The sequence below is a fragment of the Centruroides sculpturatus genome, unplaced genomic scaffold, assembly GCF_000671375.1.
Source record: "Centruroides sculpturatus isolate CEXI.00-Female unplaced genomic scaffold, Cexi_2.0 scaffold28, whole genome shotgun sequence".
NCBI lineage: Eukaryota > Metazoa > Arthropoda > Arachnida > Scorpiones > Buthidae > Centruroides > Centruroides sculpturatus.
The window spans coordinates 621,139-638,780 of record NW_019384448.1 but is presented as its reverse complement, the minus strand read 5'-3'; the positions used below and the strand labels follow the sequence as shown (position 1 = coordinate 638,780).

The 17,642-nt window shown below is 27.0% G+C and overlaps 1 protein-coding gene across 2 annotated transcripts in view; it reads left to right on the top strand.

Moving 5' to 3' along the window:
- Nucleotides 1-17,642, top strand: part of LOC111620492 (dopamine receptor 1-like) — a 91,565-nt gene that overhangs the window by 62,563 nt on the left and 11,360 nt on the right. The gene's annotated exons all lie outside the window — the stretch shown is intronic.

The window sequence follows — 17,642 nt, the reverse complement described above, 5'->3', positions numbered from 1 at the left end:
TCCCTGTGTTTTTCCATAATAACAACTGCATACCTATTTCTGTACCCCTCCAGATGTGAGTAAACTATATAACTTACTTAATTCTAATATTGTTACATGTATGCCATAGCAATAATAATAAATTACAATCGTTGTATGTCTTATTTATTTAAAAATATATTTTTAAAATTTATATTTTTTTATATTATTTGTTACATAACTCTAAATAGATTTATATTTAGTTTTTGTTTATTATATTTCACAGAATTGACAGTGTGAAACATATTTGTTATTATTACACATATTTCTCTCATGAATAAATATATAACACTGTTAATATTTTTATTTTTTTATCAATAACTTCCTTCTACATTATTTATTAAAGTGAAATGAAAATTTTAAAAAGAAAAACTCTCATACTAAAACTTTTGCTGTAAAAATTTATAAATATTTTAACACCATTTCCGAATGTATTTTGTTTCATAAGCACGTTTTTATTTTATTTTTACGGTTGAATAATTTATGTAACTTACTTATTTTGTGCTACAAACATGCAGTTATCATTTCTAGCATCTCCTCTTATGTAGTTATGAATCTAACTGTTTTTTAAACCCGTTATTAAGAGAGAATAACACTCGAAAATTCCTCCAGAAAATGTTAGAAAAGAAGAAGAACAATATAAAAGATTTTATCAAGTTATATAATTGTATATTTACTACTTATTATATAAATTCTTAGTTAATTTCTTAACACAATTTCAAACCTACAAGTGTTAAATATTTTCAGAAAAATAAAGAGTGTAATAAAAAAAAATTCTTCCTATTAAAACTTTAAAGTTAAACAAAAAGGTTTCTTCACAATAGATTTAAAAAATTCTAAAAATCCTCCACCGAGTTGTTTCAATTAAATAAATTTAATTTAGATTGTTAATTAAGTTAGCCATCAATTTTCTTCCGTTTGACATTTTTCTTGCATTGAAATTGCGTAAAATTTATTTTTATAGAAATGTTTTATTTAAAAAGAAGACAAGTGGCCTAATTGTTATTGTCCAATTTGCAAAAATTATTTCTATTCCTCTAATAATCATTATTGTAACCCATCTGCATCAAGTCATAGCATAATCGTTGGCCAAACTCTACACTTTAAATATTATTAAAGATAATTAAGTTTATGATTTTAGTTGTCAATATTTAAAAAAAAATGAAAAAAATGGCTGTTAAATATTTATTTTATTTCAAAAATTGTAAAACAACTTGTTTCTTATATTTATTATAGGATATAGACAAGAAATAGAATACGTTCTTTTATTTGTCTTATTTATAATTATCGTAAATATACTTTTGAATAAAGTTTATTCATGTTAATTACTATAATAAATTTCAGGATAATGTATTTATTATCGACATATTTAATAAATATGAATGGAGTTGGATGAATGGGATAAGGCAAATCAACACGTGGGCAATCTGCCAAGGGGGATGCCATCTGGGAGGACTTTTAATGAGAAACTGGTCCCTATTTACGTGTTAGACACGTGATGAAAATCCGAAATACCACGTGGCTAGAGGTCAGGCGCGACCCAGAATCAACTACAGGCGATATTCATAAATCCCTTAGGAGTCAAATATTATCTATATCAACCTTTTAAATCAATATAAATTTACATATTATTTATATAAGCTTTTAGAAAAATTTATTTCATTTTTCTATTCAAATATTTGTCCTCACTTAAACTTTGTTCTGTTTATATACACTGTATATTGCGTCACGTATACCCGTTCCTAATTCATTCTATTCTATCTGCCAAAGATTCACTTTAATAACCTAATAAGTTATTAGTATTAATAATTATAACAACTATATTAAATTACTATACCAGTACATACAGTATGTCGTATCACGTTATAATAAGGGAAACTTAATTATATACCGTAGAACATAATTAATTATTGATAATATTGTATAAATTTGTAAAAAATTAATAATTATATTTAATTAAGGCATTTTTATATTCTTCTATAGTTTCTCGTCTTGCTCCAGATTTATCTTCTTCTCTTCGCGTATCAATTAACGTTATACACTATCGAAGAACTTAATGATCTAGGCTAGAGTAGTGTTCCAGATCCAAAAATATCAGAAGATATTCTGAAGTAGTCCTATATATCAGAACACTGTCTATCCTCTAATTAGCCAGATTGTTTAAGAGTTAAAACTGTCTACTTCATTGAATTATGGGCTCATTTGAGGAAGTTCTGCCAAACGATCCATCAATTTGTTGAAGATCCTGCGTTGCGCAGGATCTTCAACAGATTGGTGGATCGTGGCATACAACAGATTGTGTGCCATGCAGAGGTTATGTTTGAATGTTGTTAGTCTAGGTTAAAAACTAAAGAATTGCAATATGAATCTACAGTTCAAATTGTAATAGTAATAGCACCGTGTGTAACACTTCACATTAACTTGTTTGATATATCGTGTGAATAAGAATCGGTAAAATTACAATATCTTGCAGGAAACGGGCCCTGTTTTAGCACGTGGTTGATAACTCGCAGTGAACGCGATGATGTAAACACGTGTTGTAAAGTCTTGTTAGTTTGTACCACCGAAAAATATAGGGACTCCGTTCTGCCTGCTATCCCCTACAGCAATTGAAGAAAATATTCTTGACTACATTTGATTCTACTCCATAAAAATAACAAAGATAAAAATTGAATCATATCCAATCTCAATACGTATTTCCATTTTCAGCTTATTTTATTACGAAGCCAAAAATTTAAATAGCAATATAAGCTCGAGGGAACCAACACAGTTGCATACTTCTTCGAGATAAAATGTCTTGAGGATACATACGATATTGTTACTAAATTCAATTTTTTTCAGAGTATAGTCTAGGGATAAACTTAAATAAACTGCGCTATAATTAATTTAGGTAATCTTTGCCAAATTTATAAGAAAACTGGCAGAAAGCAATGATGTATTAAGATAAATAAAGTAGGATTTAGCCAATTGCAGAGTGTTACGTTCCTAAAAATTATCTGAATAAGCAGATTCTCAATTGAAAATTAAAATAAGGATATTCGATACAGATTTCATCCACTGAAAATCACTAACTAATCATGAAAACTGACAAAAATATCGGAAAAATTTTGAATTGAAATAAAGTGACTTCCGGCGCAAACCAAAAGTTCGTGTATAGTTAATTGGGGCCCCTTGCCCCTAAGCTTTTCACATCTGGTCTCGACTTTCACCTATCTGACGTCGTTCTCAAGATTAAAGAACGACAAAGACAACAGAAGGACGACAGTAAGGATTTATAGGTCTACAATTTTTAAAAAATTGCAATCCAATAATAATAATAATTATAATAATAAACTTAAACTCAAAAATAAGGGTTTAGCAGCAAAACGTTGAGCGAGTTGTAAATAGTTAAGAGATTAAGTGGTTAATAGCAATAACAAAAAGCAGTTTTGCCAGCTGAATGTCACTGGTGACATATTGCTTCCAGGAAAGACAGTTCTTTTAACGAATACTAACGAACATAAAGCTAAAAAATCAGAAAATAGGAATCGAGTTATACAGATGAAAATCGAGACCAGATATAAGAAGCCCCGATTAATCATTAATTATACAGGAACTTCCGATCTAGATCGGAAGTCACGTGGCTTTTTTATTTAAAGTTTTGCCTTACTATATAGGGCGATAAATTTGGTATAGAATTGATCCTTACAATAATTTAAATAAAAATACGAATAAAAATTGTAGTAAATTCTATTTATATATTTATTATCTCACTGTAATTACACTTTAAATTCGTCTAAATAGTTTAATAAGTTCAAAAATAGTAAATTAGAGTAAGAAATGTTCTTATTTAATCATTATTTAACCTCATTAGAAACGAATTAAAATTTTTCATGTTAAAATTAATACAAAACGGAGGCAAATAACTGTTTACAAGTTGAAAAATTTCATATATAAATTAATAAACTGCGTTAATTCCTATTAAATTATAACACAAAAAAAGGAAAATAATTCTCATAAAATCCTTCTTGTCCTTTAAGATAAAGGGAAAATAATTATACTTTAATTGCATTTCCGAAAAAGAAAGAAGAAAATCGTACATAAAGTTAACAAGATTGTGGGTATGATTAAGTTATCTATATTACATAATTTAATCAATTTTCTATCATATATGCAATTCTTTATTATCAGTTCAATTGATTCCCCTAATAAAAGAACAGTAAAATAGATTCGAAAAAAGTAAAATTAATTAATTCGTTAACGAAAGTAATTACAGATTCATCACCAGTCGAAATTTTGACAGGGATGAATATTTGCAATTTTGTTGCCTGATATCACGCGGTGATAGACGTATCACCTGTCACAGACAGATTTACAACTCTTATATAGGCAAGACCTGAAGTTTCCTGAAATTTGATAAAGTATCAAAATGTCGTTTCCTCTTCTTGGAGCCTGTGATTCACACAGACCAAGTTTAGGAAGAAAAAAAAAAGTGGGGAGTATTAAGAAGATTTTTATTCTGTATCAAGTATTTAAGTGCTGTTTGAAAAGATAAATATCCTAAGTGATAAGTGAGTATAATAGATAATACATAAGACGTTGAACCTGGAGTATTCTTACAAGTTCGCAAGTAATGTGATTTCGGTGTAGTCCGAAAACATCAGTATTTCTTTTAGTTTACAAACTGCAACACTCTTCACTTTGAATTATTTGTCTGTTGAAAACAGTTAGATTTAGAAATAAACCATCTGCCAGATAAGAACGTGCTATAGGGAAATAGTAATTCCATTTTGGAAACATAAATGTGTATCTTTTTACTTTTTTTCTTTTGTGGATTTCCTAAAAATTTTATTTCTCACACCTTTTCAGAATGAGTTACGACGTATCATTTTCTGTAGTTTACTTAAGATTTATTTATTTTATTTATTTACTTTTTTTCTTCTTCCTCTTCCAAGGTGGTGATTTCTTATTCCTGCTGGCAATATGTTATTTTGTTATTCCTTTTAATTTTAGACTCGATGACTATTTANTTGTCGACGAGAACTTATTTACAATATTTAAATTATAAAAATTAAGAAAAGAAAACCTTAATCTACCTGAAAATCTTAAATGGAATCTTCTTGCCGAGTTTTAATATTTTGCATTTTTCGCCTGCAGGAATTTATCGAATTCATTTCTTTGGTTAATTTCTAGGAATTTTTAAAATCGTACCCGTTAATATCAAAATATAAAATATATATTATACAATTTATACTTTTAAATTACTGTACCTTTTAATATAAGTGTAGTAAATATAGTAAATAGTTAAAAGTATAATATTTTAATTATTGTATATAGTTAAGCCTGTAAACAACAGCTGCTGGCCGTTATTTGGAGGTTATTTTGTATTCATTTTTGTTTAAAAAAATATATACGTTTCTGGAAAATGTCCGCTGTTTAGAGGTGTCCGTTATTGGAGGTTTGACTGTATTAATTTTAAAAGGTCTTTATTAATACATCTATCCATATTTACTCATTACTTAAAATAGATTTAATGTACTGTATTTACTTAATTTAATAAATATCCTATCTACTAGATACATTTTTAAAATATGCAATTCTTATTTAAATAATTTTAAATCCGGTGTTTACTACTCGAAATTAATTTTCTTTTCTTATAAATCTTATTTAAAATATTAATTAATAATAATTGTTTCTACTCTTAACTTTGTATTTAATAACGATTCCCTTTTTTTTTAATAAAAAGAGTAAATTCTTCCTCGAAAACAGTTTTAACTTCGATTTTTTTTCTAATATATATGCAGTTTCCACTTCTAAAATCCTCTTACGCTACTTTCTACCCACCTACTGCTATTTGAAGTCCGTTTTCTTATCTAATATAGATCTTGAAACAGTTATTTTTAATTAGACAAACAAATTTTAGTCGTATCGAATTTATTTTAATTCAAAAATATTATACATATTGTGTAATTATTTTAAAGTAATCAGGTATTTACTACACTATTAACTTTATCAGTTAGTTCAATTCAAGTATAACAACCCCTTCTTTAAATTGATGAATCTTTCAAGTGGAGATCTAATCTACGAATATTCTACGTTTTACATGTCACGTAGGCATTATTTTACGTCATTTTTTGAATTATAAACGTACATAAATTTTTTTAAATCGAAATTATCATCTTATCACGTATGACGTGGGCGTTACGTCATTGTTTTTACTAAGAACTTTAATCAAAAATGTAATATTTATAAGCGATGATTGTCTCCTTGGATTAAATAATCTTTAAAGAAAGTCATTTCCTCATTAATTTTTTTTTTCCTTGTACGTTGTCTAAACCAAAATACCTTTTATTGGTCAAAGTTGCCAGGAGAGAAAGTTGTTAAACACAAGAAGGTAACAGATGGTCCTCCTCTGCCTAATTAATTGTCAAAAACCACTTCCCAATATCCTTCGAGTCGAATAGAAGAAACAGAAATAGAATCAATAAATAAATTTGTCCTGCTTATTGACGTACAATATCACGCAAGGAAACAATTTCACAGAATTTGCACTAAGTTTATTGAAGTTTCGTATACGCTGCAGGATATTCCTCCCCCCTTCCAGCTTAGTTTTAAATTTATTTCTTGTAAAAATACAATTTCTTCTATATAATATCATTATCGTTCTTTAAAAAATGTTAAAAAATAATAATTTTCTTGAGAAGAAAAACTTAAAAAATTAATTTTTTCCTTTTGTGATTCGATAAATTTATTGGGCTGTAGTTTTCAAACTGCAGGCTTATAAATTCCAGCTGTCTGTCCGTCCGTCCGTCCTTCGTTAATCTCAAGAACAGTTAAATGAAAATCGAGACCAGATACGGAAAGATTATTTTTCAAATTAAAATACGATTAAAAATTTGCAACACCATTATTACTGGTTTTAAATACATTTTTAATGATTAAGATTTCCTATTGTTCTCTTACTACTACTTAACTACTGTTTATTAATTATGATTTACAAGTACTCTATTATAATAATTTGATAGAAATCAATAACTCGTTAATGACTTAACTGCCTATGAATTATTAATACAATATAATATAATACAGCTTATATGTGAGTTGACTCCTTAATTAGATGGCATTAATCTTACGAGATAATGCTTCTTAAGCATGGCACCATTATTCAGCAATCTTAATAATATTACCGGTTGAAAATCTTAGAACTCTAAAATACCTTTTGGAAATTTCTAGTTACAAAGAGTGACTCTTGATCAGACAATTAACAATGCTACTTATTGATTTTCTACAGTCGATTCGTTTAATTTTAAATTGGCGCGAGAATGGCACCGAATGGTTAGAAACGTAATTCTTGTCGACGAGAACTTATTTACAATATTTAAATTATAAAAATTAAGAAAAGAAAACCTTAATCTACCTGAAAATCTTAAATGGAATCTTCTTGCCGAGTTTTAATATTTTGCATTTTTCGCCTGCAGGAATTTATCGAATTCATTTCTTTGGTTAATTTCTAGGAATTTTTAAAATCGTACCCGTTAATATCAAAATACCTCATTAGAAACGAATTAAAATTTTTCATGTTAAAATTAATACAAAACGGAGGCAAATAACTGTTTACAAGTTGAAAAATTTCATATATAAATNTGGTTAGAAACGTAATTCTTGTCGACGAGAACTTATTTACAATATTTAAATTATAAAAATTAAGAAAAGAAAACCTTAATCTACCTGAAAATCTTAAATGGAATCTTCTTGCCGAGTTTTAATATTTTGCATTTTTCGCCTGCAGGAATTTATCGAATTCATTTCTTTGGTTAATTTCTAGGAATTTTTAAAATCGTACCCGTTAATATCAAAATATAAAATATATATTATACAATTTATACTTTTAAATTACTGTACCTTTTAATATAAGTGTAGTAAATATAGTAAATAGTTAAAAGTATAATATTTTAATTATTGTATATAGTTAAGCCTGTAAACAACAGCTGCTGGCCGTTATTTGGAGGTTATTTTGTATTCATTTTTGTTTAAAAAAATATATACGTTTCTGGAAAATGTCCGCTGTTTAGAGGTGTCCGTTATTGGAGGTTTGACTGTATTAATTTTAAAAGGTCTTTATTAATACATCTATCCATATTTACTCATTACTTAAAATAGATTTAATGTACTGTATTTACTTAATTTAATAAATATCCTATCTACTAGATACATTTTTAAAATATGCAATTCTTATTTAAATAATTTTAAATTCTACTTTCTACCCATTTTATTTATTTATTTATTTATTTTATAATTTGTAGATTATTTTAAATCCTACTTAATTAAATAAAATGCTTGATATTGATAGAATATAAGTTTATTTAAAGAATACACAGCTTATATAAATATTAAAAACTGTAAATAATGCAAAGATAAGATGGATAAAACATTTAAAATTTAAGTAGTACAATTTGACCTCCAATAAATTCCATCTTATAACAACGGCTATTTTTTACTATTTTAAACAAAAGTGCTTACAGAATTACCTCTAAACATCGGCCATTTTTTATATTTTTTCCGATAGTTTAAGTAAATTTATCGCATTTATTTATTATCCCTTCTATTTTGTTTCTTTAAAATAAAGGATGTAACAATAAAACAAAATGTATAAATTAAATTTTTATAACAGTAATATACTCCTCCCTAGCATATCATCTGACATAATTAAAAATCAAAATTAATTTCGTCAACACTCCCTACTTTAACCTTCATAGATTCTAATAGATTAATAATGAAAAAAATATATATTTATGTAGTTTATTAGATATTTGACGTTCGAAATTGTATTATAGAATGTACTCCAGTAAAATGGTTCCGTATTTTTCTGCTTTTATGAGTTGTCAAGAGTTGCTTTCAAGGAAACATCACTGCAAAGATTGCATCATTCAAGTAGGAACTGGCTTTGACGAATTCGATCCAGTTTGGATGATTGATCTTTCTGGTGACTCAAGTTCAATAGAACTGTTTGTTTTTTCTCTATCGTAGACTGATTTGATAGTCATATTTCAGCCGTATACATATCTAACCTTAATATTCTTGCTCGAAACTTCTCATATCATCTACTTCGAGCATCATCACAAAGGATTTGACGTATAACCCGCACATCTAGTGATTAAAAAATACTTTAAGAAGCACTATTAATTGTGCTTTAAAAAGCAACTAAAAACTAAATTATTTATTAAAATAGTAAATAATTTAATATATATATATATATTTAAAGAATTAATATATATTGCTTTAATTTAGTCTTATTATATTAGTCTTATTATTTTTAATGAGTTAGTCGTCTCCACAGATTTCATTGGAAGTTGTTTATGAGAAAATTTTATAGGAAATTTTAACATACTTCGGACATTCAATCGATATCTGTTAAAGCTGTCAAATAGCCATAAACAAAATGTAGGATGATGGATAAACAAAATTATATTTCGGACGTTGATAGATAATAGAGATAATAATCATCAAAATAAAATTGAAATTATGTTCTAAGCTCTTAAAATAAATTACGTAAAATTTATTTCCGACGTCATCTCACTGATTATATTTGTGTAATATAATTATTACGAATTTAACGAAGTGTTAAGTAAACTATTAATATCATTAAAAATTCATTATAGTTAAATTAATTTTAAATTTTTAATTAAATGTCTATCGTCATTATATGTTAATGACCGTGCATACTGAGTTGTTTAGAGATTCAGTTGCATGTCCTCCGAGTTTTAAATAACGAGAAAGATATAAAATAATAAGTGAGATTTTCTAGTAAATAGTTATTTGTAATTCAAAGATGTAATATCAAATAATATTTAGTTTAAATTATTATAAAGACGTGCATTACTAGAGCATTCTCTCCTCTTTCTTATCCCTTTACTCTTTTCCTTTTCTTAGAGACTCTAATCCCTTAATAATAATGATCTTTCTTCATAATTAATTTAACAATAACTAAGTATTGTTATTTTATTAATTAATCTGCACAAGTGAAATCAATAGCCTGTTCGTAGCTTACATACATGTAAACAATTAAATCAAACAATAAATTTTTGATAAATATGAATTGTTTTGAATATCCAATTCAAATTAAGTATAATTTAGTAAAAAAATATAAACATTTTTAATTTTTCATACATATTTAATTTACTTAATAATCTTGGTTTATATAAGGTTAAAGTATAGGGCAATAGTGTAAGGATTTTTGAGCTAGTGTAACATCAGAGATGTTCTCACACGTAACAATGGCATTTGTAATTTATATTTTTCATATGAAAAATATAGAATAATATATAAAAAAGTAGAAAAACAATTAGCATTTGAATTTTGTGGTGTATACATGAGAAGTTTGTGGCATACTAGTTGAGAACTGGTGTAAAGTGAGCATCGATTTAATTATATTGAGCATTTAATAATACAAATTTATAAATTACAATCAGAAATTTAAATATAATAGCATTTAAAATAAATGTATATAATTTCTAATTTAATTGTAAATTATATTTATTTACTTTTTCTATTTAATTAAAATTTTGCTACTTTTCAAGTAAATATAAGTGATAAATTAATGTTATATAATATGTAAATATTAGGCCTATATAACATTGAATTCATTTTATATCATTAAAATTCTTAATGACTTTATAAATTAAGATAATTTACTATTTAAATAATAAGAGATAAATTAATTTAGGTGAAAAATTTTGTTAATAATATATCTAATGTTGCCTAATTAATATTTTATATATTTAATTTGCCTTTTAAATTTTAATGTAAGATAAGAATAAGTTTGTGAAAATAAATACAAAGTGTATAAACAACCGTGGGTGAGCCAAATTATATCTAGCAAAATAAATAATTCACATTTTAAATTCTTTTTAAAGAAAAAGTTGTTAATTAAGTAACTTAACACTTATACATAATAAATGAATTATACTTCTTGTATGTATCTAATATTAGAAAATATTCTTATTCAAATAGAATATTTGCATCTTAAAAAATTTTAAGCTTAATTCCATTATTGTATTACACGCCTTTACTCAATTTTGCATATACAAGTAATAGTTGCCGAGTGAATAAAACTATCGAAACTAGATAGTCGTGGGTTCGCACCTGGTCACATGGAGTTTTCCGAATTTACTTCACCTTTGTAACACGTAAATACGGGCCAGTTTCCCGTAGGAAGTCATCCAGGGAGGCATCCCCCTCTACAATTCGTCCACGTGTACAGTACAAGCAAATACTAAATTTGCAAATTAACTTATTAATTTAAATAAATACATAAATATTTTTGTATAAATGCAAAAATTGAAGTATAAAATTAGCCCATTGTGAATATGTATGTTAATTATTCAATATTCAATAATTAATTTTCTGGTAGATTCAAATAGATAATGAAAATAATTAATTTTCTGGTAGATTCAAATAGATTAAAAACCTATATGCTTCTAGAAAAATATAAACTTGTATTTATGAAGTAGTACGTGAAATAATAATATATTTTCAATATTTAAGATTTTTGAACTATGTAAAAAGCAATAGATAAGGAGTAAATGTGGTTAATTCTACGGTAAGTTGAGAAGAACGTTGGTTAAACTGTAACAACTAAATCAAATAGTAGAAGTAAAGAAAAATCAACTAAAGAAAAGTCATAGGTAAACTGACACAATAGCATGCACGTTACCAAGCCATTATCTAGCTCACACCACTAAGAATCATCCAACTATTTACTTGGCAAGTTGCTAAGGGGTTTGTATCGTCCATTAGTAGAATTATATCAAGACATACAATATATTGTTTAGGTGTAATATATCAACAGATATCACCATTGTTAGCTTATCTCTGATACTCTAAAATACCAAAACATATAAAACTTATTTATCTTCTTAGTTTCTTCTATTGAAACTTAATTTTCCAAAAAATCAAGTTTCAACAGAAGCCGATTTTTTACAGTTCGAACGAATCCAAATATAAAACAGATTTGTATTTTTCCTTTACATTATTCAATTTGAGTTTTTAAATGAGATTTATTTAAATTTCATTTGCCGTATTTGTAATGTCTCGTATGCTCGTACTGACCCGAATAGAAAATGTCGAGTGCGATATTAATTAACAATAATAAATTTAATTATTGTGGGACGATGTCGGTAGTGTTTTAACACATGTCCTGATCTTACTAAACAGTTAGAAAGAACATTTCTTGTATAACTATTGTATTTCTTATATTCGCTGTTTTGATTTAAATTGAGAATTAAATTACTCGGGTTCCAATTAAATTTCAAATTAGATCTACGATAACTTGTTAATATTCATGAAATACTTCGATTATAGAGTCCATTAATTCTTCAATTTCAAACATTGCATGATAGGCTACAAATAAGCACACAGCATATAGTGGGTTCGAAAGTGCTCTGAATTAAATTGGTAGAGTTTGGATGCGATACGCTGTTTCACTTCCGGGGCACCATCCATTTTCGTATACACCTGTTTCGACAGGTGCCAGAATCGTTCAATTGGACTAAGGAACATTTGCAACTTTGTTCTCCTTGATGACATAACGTACTGTACTTCGTGTTCTTCTATCAGGGACTCTATTTGTTATGTAATGCGCAGCTATGAAGTCAGACAGAAGACATACAGGCTATCTTAATGGTGTTTCTTGAGGAATGGGATAAGCTTCTTCTTAATACATTCCTTCAAGTACACTTCTTTGCTGATGCGGAGACGAGAGGGTGGTCGACATTCGCTTTTGGATTCATTTCTACCCAATAGTTTATGAGAAAATTCTGCAAGTCGTTTTAATTTTGCTTGTGGATAAACCTCTACTCCATACTTACAATAGTATGTGTTGTTCGCATCGCACTTTTATCAAAGGTAAAATACGACTCATTGTCCATAACAACGTCTACTCTATTTGAAACTTTGAAATAACTCTCGCACTTTTTTGGCAGCAGAATCCTCTGAAAATTTGAATCTTTTTTTTTTGAATATTTTGGGATTGACTTTCACTTCCGAAGGACAAAATTTTGCTCGACTAATATTAGTATTTTTTAACATATTGACAAGATACTTTCTTCCAAGCTTTCTTAGTGACTGTCCAACTTTTCTGATTACGTCTCTGTCTAATGAGTTTTTTGCTACGTGTCATTTTAATTCTCTTTCTTCACTCCCAGGACGTTTAGCAACAGTCTTATCACTTTCCAGCCTTTCTATGATACTGTAAACTGTCCTTACCATCCTCACATCCAGAAAATACTTAACTGTAAAGATTCTCCCCTATCCTCGTTTTGTTAGTAAGATTTACCAACTGCAATTCTTTGCTCTTCATTAAGCTCTCCCATTTTTTTTATGTTTGGAACATTGTTACCATAACAACATGAATTTAAATCTCAAATTTATTTTAAAAAATACCAAACCTTTCTGCAAAAATTGCTCAGATTTTTAGTTTGAATACCTATACTTTCTACTCGTAAAGGATATCGACATAAAGTCTCAATTATCTCATTAGGCCCACTAGGTCCATGCTTTGGGAGCAAAAGTTTAGGATTATTTTCTAACTTCTTTTGATATAAGATAATAAACTTACGAAGTATAATTAAATATAAATTAAATTATATAATGAGTAATTTATCGGGACGACGAAAGATATATTACACATTCAATAATGATAATTACTGACATCATTCTAACTATTAATCACGAGATTGAAGTTCGAATTAAACGTGTTGACTCAATCTCTCATAGCATAACTAATCAACAGATGTGCTGACTTCTTATAAACTGATGTGAGAAACAGGTCCTTGATCCGACTGATTGATTACATATGGGAAACTTTGGAAGTGTAGACAAATATTATCTTTTAACAATGATAACTGTCCAATGTATAATTTATTTTTCATAGTTGAACACGCAAAGACATATCGGTAAAATCTCTATTATTGTAGAATAATGATAGCATGAATATTCATATCTTTCAATTGAAAATAAATTTTTAAATTTTTTCTTAGAATAAAAATATAATAATTATATCCAGCATGAAAATGCTTCCCTATAGTATTAATATACATAAGGAAATCCTAATTAACTCTTTAATTTCAGAGAAACCAAACTTTTAAACTCTCTACGATCGATCTATCAATGTTATTTTAATGAAATAATGATGCAAGAATATGTTAATTTTCATCATTGATGGAATTTAATTAAATATTCTGATCTTTGATACTTAATTATATCGAATGAAATCGTCGTTTATGATTTATTTCGCATTAAAATATAATAAAACAATTTCGAAATCAAAATTCGAAATGTTTAAAGTGTATTATACCAAGATTTACGCTGTTGTTGTACGGAAAATTTGTAATAATAAATATGTAAATGAAATCAAAGATAAATTTATGTGAAATAACAAACATATAGCCTACAGCCCTCAATCTGCGAAGTATTGTTCTATTATTTTAAAGTGGAAACGATAATCAACGAAGTTATCTTAATTACCAGAAAGCTGCTTAATATAACATTTACAAGTCAGTAACCACAGTTAACGAATCACGGTGAATAATACTAAATTTGATTATAAATGGCCAATTGAAGCTTGAGTATTCAGTCTCATTCCTACTATCAGAATAGAAAGCTACACAAAAATTACTAATTACCTATAAATATTAGTTATTCCGTACAATTGATTAAAATATTCATTATGAAAATGTAGGTAGAGTTTTTTCCCTTTTTATTATTATTATTATTTTAAACATGCTTTCATTTACTCAGAAATGACGTCAACAAATTCCATATTTCTCCTTTAATTTTATGTTTTATTACCGACTTGATTATATATTTTTCTATATTTTAATTAATTTTTCATTCACGCTGCATCTTATTATGAACATTAATTTGAATACGATTTGTTCTCCTACATTTACTGCATTTGTAGAGCGCGTAATAATGCAAAATGATCATCAATAGAAGACTAATTACTAAGATGATATCGTCTTTTTTTGATTGTTTCCTTGGTTTAATAAAGAAACTTTTGCAAAGAATGTCAAGGTGTAGGGTTTTTCTTTTTTAATTATCACAGGAGAGAGATCTTAAATTTCTTATTATACACGAAAAAAATTCTTTGGGAAGAAAATAATGCTCGAAAGATAATTATTGGAATGTTAAAGAATCTCTGATTTCGTTCATTTGATATTAGAGGGGGAAAAATCAGTTCTTTAGATAACACTTCTAAAATTTAATGAATTTAATTGCATATTTGTAATAAATGTATTATTTTGTAAATAAAAATAACATATTTATNATTGATTTATAAGTAATTTTCTTTGTAAAGTTTATATTTTAAAAAATGGGAGTAATTAATATAATATGAATTTAATATAAACTTGAATTTAACGTAGTTCTTCCTTCAACAGGAAACTACTTTATTAATTTAATTTTTATTATTTTAATGTACAACATCGAATAAATAAATAACTAAAAATAATTCGTTTTAATTAATATCTAGCACCGAAAAAATATAAATTTAGTTTTTCTAAGTAAAAAATTTTTTACTGGTTGTGTAATTCAGGTAGGAATATATCCTTGTAGGAAATTAATTCGATTTCTTGGCTGGTATTCCACTTCAATTCTTAATAAATCCTTCAGATTTTTGATATAAGATTAAGACGTGTCCTCGAGGTGATTATATTGGAGAAATTGGGGATGACGTCCTTTGAAATCAGTTCACTTTGTTAGAAAAATGTGTTTTTTTCTTATAAAAAAAGAAGTATAATTTAAAACCGAGAAAATACAATATACATAATATTTAATTGTATTTAATTTTTTTTACTAATTATTTATGAACTGAGATCCGTGTTGACATCATCGAACGAAATTCTAAAATGTATCCTTCATTAATATGTAAAACAATAACTCGAGTCGTTACAAAAATAGCATCGTGTTTAAGAATTCACCTTCAGAAGAATTGGTTGTAGCTGCGACTTTACCAAAAATATATTTTAATGGACATCATCCAAGTATTTTAGGACGCTGACCAAATATGGTTTAACCCGATATAAATATTATTAAACATTTTATGGATAATTTCCTAATATTTACCACTTAAAATTTATTTATTCGAGTATAAAAATCATTATTTTATATGTATTCAGAAATATTAAATAATTCGGCTACAATTTCCAAATCGCAAACATATAGATTCCCATTGTCGTTCATCTGTCCGTTCGTCCTACGTTAATTTCGAGAACATGAAAATCGAGACCGGATATGGAAGGCTAAATNGAATTTAATAAAATTTTATTAATAATCATCCAACAGGCTTAAACACCTTAACTCTTATCATCATTTTATGTTATTAATAAATATGGTAGGGATGCCATTATGACTAAGTTTGAACTCGTTGACCATAGTCCAAACTTGATTGGATTTAATGGGCTCTGTCCGTTCGTCCTACGTTAATTTTGCATACATGAAAATCGAGACCGGATATGGAAGGCTAAATTAATGAAAATCGAGACCGGATATGGAAGGCTAAATTAATGAAAATCGAGACCGGATATGGAATGCATAGAGGCTGGAAGCTCGATTAACTAATATACGAACTTTTAAGAGGTAATAAAAAATTACATTTCGGAATTTTGAAGGCACAATTACGGTTTCAAATTGCTCGTTTTCTTTATAACTTTCATTTTATTTTCAAAATTATAACTTATTTTTCTTTAAAAATTCAATAGTAAAGCTGATTTATTTATTCCATTATTTTATATATATATTTATTTTTTCCCCTTTATTATTCGTAAATTTCTATGTGTATCGTTCCCAATTTGCGCTTCCACATTTGTCAATTTACTTCACAAATCTTTAAATAACGTCATATTCGGTATAAATTCCAGAACCGATGGTATAATTCGTCCGTGCATAGCAAATTGATAAGCTACAACATCCTTAAACTTGAATAATAATTTAACTAAGAAAATCCTTTAAAATATAAACAGTGAGAGGGGATTAAATAAAATCTCTGTTCGTCTTTTCGGCAGACTTCATTTTAGCAAAGCTAAGGCTTTCTATAATCAGATATCCAATTTTATCTTTCCATGTTCTTTCCAACAGAATGCTGAATTTACAATTTTCATAAGATTTCACAATAAAAGTAGACTTTTCGCTTATTTTTTCTGTATATTCTAGTGCTTTCTCTTCTAATTAAATGTTTTTTTTTCCTATTTTTTTTAATCGAAGAAAGTTTAAAAAATAATAATTCAAATGAAATTCGAGTTAAATTCTCTAGTGAATTTCTTCGCCGGTTAACAGCTGTCTCTTATCTTTTCTAAATAATTTATCATCAAAACTGGTAATAAAATATAAGTTTATACAGTTTATACGTTATTGATAAATGCAAGTTGAAGAATTTATTCTAAATCTTAATAGTGAACAGGTAATAAAATTTCTCTCTCTTCCTCATAAATTACACATAAATTCTGTTCTAATGCTTCTTGAAAGATAAATATATATATATTTAAATTATTTTTTTAGTTTTGTAGGTAATTTAAAATATTATTGAAGATATTTAAATAATTTTATTAGCCTTAATCGATAGGCTACTTCCATACTTCATAGAAACTAAA